Genomic DNA, 7,808 nt, shown 5'->3' on the forward strand with positions numbered 1-7,808 from the left:
ACCAAGAAAGGTTATGGCCTTGCACTCTCTTTTTGGATTCTCTTCTGTATTGCTTGGGAGAGTACTAGGAGGAGTTTCAGTGACTCTTTTACTCAGCTGGCCCACTTGTGCCTCCAAATTTCTAATTGAAGACCTTGTTTCATTCATGAAACTTACAGTGGCCTTAGATAGATCAGAGACTATATTTACTAAGCTAGATGGGTTCTGCTCAGAATTCTCTGTCTATTGCTGAGTGGATGATGGAAAAGGTTTCCTATTGCTAAACATGTTTCTTCCACCATTATTAAAGCCTTATTGAGGCTTTTGTTGATCCTTCCATGAGAAATTTGGATGATTTCTCCATGAGAGATTATAGGTGTTTTCATAGGGTTCACCCATGTAATTCACCTCTGCTATTGCAGGGTTCTCAGGATCATAAGCTTCTTCTTTAGAAGATGCCTCTTGAGTACTGTTAGAAGCAGCTTGCAATCCATTTAGACTCTGAGAAATCATATTAATTTGCTGAGTCAATATTTTATTCTGAGCCAATATGGCATTCAGAGTATCAATTTCAAGAACTCCCTTCCTCTGAGGCGTCCCATTACTCACAGGATTCCTTTCAGAAGTGTACATGAACTGGTTATTTGCAACCATGTCAATGAGTTCCTGAGCTTCTGCAGGTGTTTTCTTTAGGTGAATGGATCCACCTGCAGAATGGTCCAATGACATCTTTGATAACTCAGACAGACCATCATAGAATATATCCAGGATGGTCCATTCTGAAAGCATGTCAGAGGGACACTTTTTGGTCAGTTCCTTGTATCTCTCCCAAGCTTCATAGAGGGATTCACCTTCTTTCTGTTTGAAAGTTTGAACATCCACTCTAAGCTTGCTAAGCTTTTGAGGAGGAAAGAACTTGGCTAAGAAAGCCGTGACCAGCTTATCCCAAGAGTTCAGACTATCTTTAGGTTGAGAGTCCAACCATATTCTAGCTCTGTCTCTTACAGCAAACGGGAAAAGTATAAGCCTGTAGACCTCGGGATCAACCCCATTGGTCTTAACAGTATCACAGATTTGCAAGAATTCAGTTAAGAACTGAAAAGGATCTTCTGATGGAAGTCCATGAAACTTGCAATTCTATTGCATCAGAGAAACTAATTGAGGCTTTAGCTCAAAATTGTTTGCTCCAATGGCAGGGATTGAGATGCTTATTCTATGTAAGTTGGAATTTGGTGCAGTAAAGTCACCAAGCATCTTCCTTGCATTGTTATTATTTTTGGCCATGTCTCCTTCTTTTTCAAAAATTTCTGTCAGATTATCTACAGAGAGTTGTGCTTTAGCTTCCCTTAGCTTCCTCTTCAGAGTCCTTTCAGGTTCAGGATCAGCTTCAACAAGAATGTTCTTATCCTTGTTCCTGCTCATATGAAAAAGAAGAGAACAAAAAATAATAGGGATCCTCTTTGCCACAGTAGAGAGGTTCCTTTATGTGAGTAGAAGAATAAGAATGATGGAAGAAGAAGAAAAATTCGAACACAGAGAAGGGAGGGGTTCGAATTTTGAGAAGAGAGGTGTTAGTAAATAAATAAAATAAATAGAAAGAGATGAGAGAGAGAAGAAAAATCTGAATTTTATTTAAGAGAAAAGAAAAATATTTTTGTTTTTATTTTAGTTATTAGTTAGAATTCGAAAATGTTAGAAGAAACAATTAATTAATTAAAAAGATTTTTGAAAAATAGGGAAGTGATTTTCGAAAATTAGAAGAGAGAGAAGTAGTTAGGTGGTTTTAAAAAAGGATAAGAATCAAACAAAAAGATAGGATTAATTGAAAAAGATTTGAAAATCAATTTTGAAAAGATAAGAGGTTAGAAAAGATTTTGAAATTGATTTTGAAAAAGATGTGATTGACATTTATTTTGAAAAAGATTTGAAAAAGAAATTTAAAAAGATTTGATTTTTGAAATTAAAGTTGATTACTTGACTAACAAGAAACTAAAAAGATATGATCCTAGAGTTTAAAGATTGAACCTTTCTTACTAGGCAAGTAACAAACTAAAAATTTTTTAATCAATCACATTAATTGTTAGCATTAATTTCAAAAATATGAAATAGAAATAAGAAAAATATTTTGAAAATAAATTTTGAAAATTTCGAAATTATGAAAGAAAAAATGAAAAAGATTTGATTTTTGAAAAAGATTTGAAAAAGATAGAATTTTTAAATTGAAAATTTGATTTGACTTATAAGAAACAACTAGATTTTAAAAAATTTTTTTTTTGAAAAAGTCAACTCAAATTTTCGAATTTTATGAGTGAAAAAAAAAAGAAAAAGATATTTTTTTGATTTTTTTTAAATTTTAATGATGAGAGAGAAAAACATCAAAAAGACTCAATGCATGAAAATTTTGGATCAAAACAAACGATGCATGCAAGAACACTATGAATGTCAAGATGAACACCAAGAACACTTTGAAGATCAAGATGAACACCAAGAACTTATTTTTGAAAAATTTTCAAGAAAAGAAAACATGCAAGACACTAAACTTATGACTTGACACTAGACTCAAACAAAAAACACAAAATTATTTTTGGTTTTATGGTTTTATAAATTTTTTTGTAATTTTTCGAAAATTATTTGGAAAAAGAAAAATAAGGATTTCAAAATTTTTAATGAGAATTCTAGGAATCATGCAATATTAGTCTAAAGCTCCGATCCAGGAATTAGACATGGCTCACTAGCCAGCCAAGCTTTCAGTGAAAGCTTCGGTCTAAGACACTAGACATGGCCAATGGCCAGCCAAGCTTCAGCAGATACAAATCAGGCATATAACAGCTGATTTGCTAAAGAAGATAAAGAAGCTCTTCTCTTACGGATAAGTGAAATCTCGGTCCAAAAGATCAGACATGGCTTAACAGCCAGCCAGGATTCAACATATCTCTTGAAACTCTAGAATTCATTCTTAAAAATTCTGAAGCCATAGAATTATTTATTTATTTATTTATTTTTTTTTTTTTTTTGAAAATTTTTGGAAAATAAAAAGAATAAAAACAAAAACATAAAATTAAAATAAAATTACCTAATCTGAGCAACAAGATGAACCATCAGTTGTCCAAACTCGAACAATCCCCGGCAACGGCGCTAAAAACCTGGTGCGCAGAAATCGTGATCGTTCATTCCTTGGTAACAGCATCAAAAACCTTATACGCACGTTCATAATCTTAGTTCTTTGTCACAACTTCGCACAACTAACCAGCAAGTGCACTGGGTCGTCCAAGTAATAAACCTTACGTGAGTAAGGGTCGATCCCACGGAGATTGTCGGCTTGAAGCAAGCTATGGTCACCTTGTAAATCTCAGTCAGGCGGATTCAAATGGTTATGGTGAATTGATAGTTAAAATATAATTAAAATATAAAATAAAAATAGAGATACTTACGTAATTCATTGGTGAGAATTTCAGATAAGCGAATGGAGATGCTTTTGTCCCTTCTGATCCTCTGCCTTCCTACTGTCTTCGTCCAACCCCTCATATTCCTTTCCATGGCAAGCTGTATGTAGGGCATCACCGTTGTCAATGGCTACTTCCCGTCCTCTCAGTGAAAAGGGTCCAAAATGCGCTGTCACCGCACGGCTAATCATCTGTCGGTTCTCGATCATACTGGAATAGGATTCAGTAATCCTTTTGCGTCTGTCACTACGCCCAGCACTCGCGAGTTTGAAGCTCGTCACAGCCATCCCTTCCCAGATCCTACTCGGAATACCACAGATAAGGTTTAGACTTTCCGGATCTCAAGAATGGCCGCCAATAATTCTAGTCTATACCACAAAGACTCTGATCGGTGATCAGGAGGCTAAGAGATATGCATTCAAGCTTGTTTTCATGTAGAACGGAAGTGTTTGTCAAGCACGCGTTCATAGGTAAGAATGGTGATGAGCGTCACATAATCATCACATTCATCATGTTCTTGTGTGCGAATGAATATCTTAGAGAAGAAATAGACTTGAGTTGAATAGAAAAACAGTAGTACTTTGCATTAATTGATGAGGAACAGCAGAGCTCCACACCTTAATCTATGGTGTGTAGAAACTCTACCGTTGAAAATACATAAGAACAAGGTCCAGGCATGGCTGAATGGCCAGCCCCCATAAAGGTCTAAGATAGCATAAAACTAATCAAAGATCAGACGTTTAACATGATAGTAAAAAGTTCTATTTATACTAAACTAGTTACTAGGGTTACAGAAATGAGTAAATGATGTAGAAATCCACTTCGGGGCCCACTTGGTGTGTGCTTGGGCTGAGCATTGAAGCTTTCACGTGTAGAGGTCTTCCTTGGAGTTAAACGCTAGTTTGTAACTTGTTTCTGGCGTTTAACTCTGCTTTGCAACCTGTTTCTGGCGTTTAACTCCAGAATAGGGCAGAGAGCTGGCGTTGAACGCCAGTTTGCGTCATCTAAACTCGGACAAAGTATGGACTATTATATATTGCTGGCAAGCCCTGGATGTCTACTTTCTAACACAATTAAGAGCGCGCCATTTGGGCTCCTGTAGCTCCAGAAAATCCATTTTGAGTGCAGGGAGGTCAGAATCCAATGGCATCTGCAGTCCTTCTTTAGCCTCTGAATCTGATTTTTGCTCAAGTCCCTCAATTTCAGCCAGAAAATACCTGAAATCATAGAAAAACACACAAACTAATAGTAAAGTCCAGAAATGTAATTTTTATTTAAAAACTAAAAAAGTATACTAAAAACTAACTAAATCATACTAAAAACTATGTAAAAACAATGCCAAAAACCGTATAAATTATTCGCTCATCATATATCTTTCTGTAATTTCTTGAGAGGTAAAAGGCTGAAAGAGAGAAATCAAGAAAAAGCCTATGAGTGACAAAAGGTTGAGTGAAATACTTGAGAGAAAAGCCTAGAGTGATTTTAGATTTCTTTAGGTTGTTTCATATGTCTTGTATCTTATACCTGTGAGGTGCCCCTTTCTAAGTTGGATTAGCACTTAGAGTGAAGAGTTAGGTATTAACATAACCAAGTCAAGTTAGATAAGAACTTGAGAGAGAAAGGATTGAGTAAATCCTAAGAATTTGGTGTATGTAATACTTTAACTATAGTGGAAATTTCACCACTGTTGTGGTAGAGACTGGATGTAGGTTGCATTGCACAAGGCAACTGAACTAGGATACATGCCTGTGTCATATTTCTTCTCTTTCTCTAAGTGCTGTTTTCTGATATTTATGAGACAAAATGGAATTGTCTCATAAAATTTTCACTGCACAGTTCAAACAGATTTTATTTGAAAGTTTTATATTAAAGGCTTAATCCATTAAAGCAAAAGAAGGTCATAGATTTAACCCCTCTCTCCCCCCCTCCCCTTCTCTAAGCCCTCTGTAACCTTCAATCTTTATACTACCAAACTTCAATAATAGTTTAACTGAATCATCTAGTGAAGAAAATAATTATTTTCTGCCAAACATATAATTACTGCAAGCATTATCCAAATACCATATATTTTCATCTTCAACATATGAATTACTTGTTAAAAATAAAGTTTAAGTACCCGAATTATTATCAGTATTTTGAAGCTGATTTTCTACGTATGCTTGATTGTTATTCATCATTTTGAATTTGTAATCTGCTATTTTGTATCCATATTTTTCACAATGAAAGCAGTTGAAATTAGTTTGTTCTTGATAAAAATTGCCTTGACCTCTTCCTCAGTTAACAGACCTGAAATTTGTTCCACCTCTTCCTTGATTTGGAGTGTAAAATTATTATAATTTCTTTGGTTGTAATTTCCACGACCTCTTAATCTAAAACTTCCTCTGCCTCTACTTTAAAAATTAAAACTATGATTTCGTCCTTCTTGTGTATGGCTCTATTCTGTAATATTATTTAAATTCACTCGGGTTTTTAGGCTTTCTTCAGTTGATTTTTTTTACTTCTCCAATATTCTGCTAATGTAGCTTTCCGTGATTTCTTGCAATTCTGCAATCCTTATAGTTTTCATATTGTGGGACTCTAGTATTGTAGTCACCACATGATCATACTTCATCAGCATGGTGAGAAGAATTTTTTTCACCATGTTGCTGTTGGACATATTTTCTCTATAGACTCTCATCTTATTTATAAGATTTGTAACACAAGTAAAATATTACTCAACAGTTTCTGAGCTAGATATCTCGTACCTTTTATATTCTCTTTGCAAAGATTGTAGCTTTGCTTTCTGTACTTTATTTACGCCTTTGTATGACAACCTCAACGTATTCCAAGCTTCTTTTGTATTTTTGGCATTTGCTATTTTGTCAAACACTGTATAATCAATACCTTGATGAATTTGATATAGTGCCAATTGATCTCTCCTCTATTGGACAACATCTACTCCTTCTTGCAGACCCAGTTCAATGAAGTTTCACAAATTTTGAGCCTTCAAATGAGTAGACGTCAAAGTCTCCCAATAACTATAATAGAGTTTTCCATCTAATTTGGTACCGAACCACACAACATTGAAAATGTTTGCCATATTCACTCTATGAACAAACAAATATGTGAGAACTCTCCCACACCTCGTAAACTCTCAAATACTTGGCGCTAGATTAACTAGCTTTGATACCAAATATAAGTATAATACCCACAATTAATTAGTCCTATGATCACTCACTCACATAAATGACACTATCATTTTTTTACTCTCAAACTCACCAAGAACCAAGGTTACGAGAACCGGACCGGTCATTGAACCGGTTAAGTAACTGGTTTAATGGTTTAATGGTTCAATCGGGATTGAACCGTGGTTGAACCAGTTTAACTAATTATATGATAAAATTATTAAAAAATTAACTCCCCCATATGTGACTTTCTGTAAGTCAATTAAATCACTCTCCAAAACATCTAAAACATGTATCCAACCTAAGAATTATAAGCATAATTCAGCCAAATCATATGAAGCCATATAGTAAATTCAATATAGAATTGTGGCAATGTTTTTATTCTGAATCAATAATAGCAAAACAACAATTCACCAAAAAATACAACATATTGGATTTAAAAATAAATCTCAACAGAATTAATAAATTAAGCAATTGAATTTATAACTCAATCTCAACAGAATTAATTCAATATCAAGTTATCAACTGACTGAATTCAAACAAAAATTCAAAATATTAATATCTCAAAATTAAACAGAATCATCAATAACACATCATATGCATGTTCAGAATAAATCTCAAATTTCAGAGGGATAAATTCAGGGAGATAGGATCAGGAAAAGTTAGAGACTAAGAATTGAGACCTAAGAAGGTTGAAGGCTTGAAGCAGAGAAGAAGAGACTTGAGACCTGAGACCTGAGAGGGTTAAAGCAGAGACTAGAGATTCCACACGAAGAAGAGAAGTAAAGACGGAGAAGCAACAACGGCGAGACACAGTGCGGAGCAGAGAAGCAGAAACGACGCCGGCAAAGAGGGTAGAAGCAGAAACGACGCCGGCAAGGAGAGGAGAAGCAGAAACAACATACAAAGAGGAGCAGAGAAGCAGCAATGACCCACGGCGAGGAGCAGCGACAGAGAGAGCTCGGATAGACAAGGCGACGGAGAGAGAGAAGGGAGAGAAGGGTTCAGTGATGAGTTTGAGCTCTGAAGTGGGATGGTGGATAGTGGTTGTTCTTCGAAGAGAAAAGAGGATTTGTGGCTGGAATTCGAATTTGAATTCAAATATTAGAGTTTCTGCTGGCCCTGAGAGAGAGAGAGAGAGAGAGAGAAAAGGGTGGGTAGGGGTGTTATGCGCTGGGTTTTCCTTTTTTTTTAAACGGAGCCGTTTTTTACTTGGAGGAGT

The 7,808-nt window shown here is 35.3% G+C and overlaps 1 non-coding gene across 1 annotated transcript; it reads left to right on the forward strand.

Annotated features, from left to right (window-relative positions):
* The first annotated feature begins 762 nt into the window (after positions 1–762).
* LOC148565728 (small nucleolar RNA R71) lies at positions 763–870 on the forward strand. Its single transcript, XR_015884688.1, has one exon. It is a non-coding gene; the product is annotated as a small nucleolar RNA R71 (small nucleolar RNA).
* The last annotated feature ends 6,938 nt before the right edge of the window (positions 871–7,808 follow it).

This window comes from Arachis ipaensis, chromosome B5, assembly GCF_059453495.1.
Source record: "Arachis ipaensis isolate K30076 ecotype BB chromosome B5, ASM5945349v1, whole genome shotgun sequence".
NCBI classification, from domain to species: domain Eukaryota; kingdom Viridiplantae; phylum Streptophyta; class Magnoliopsida; order Fabales; family Fabaceae; genus Arachis; species Arachis ipaensis.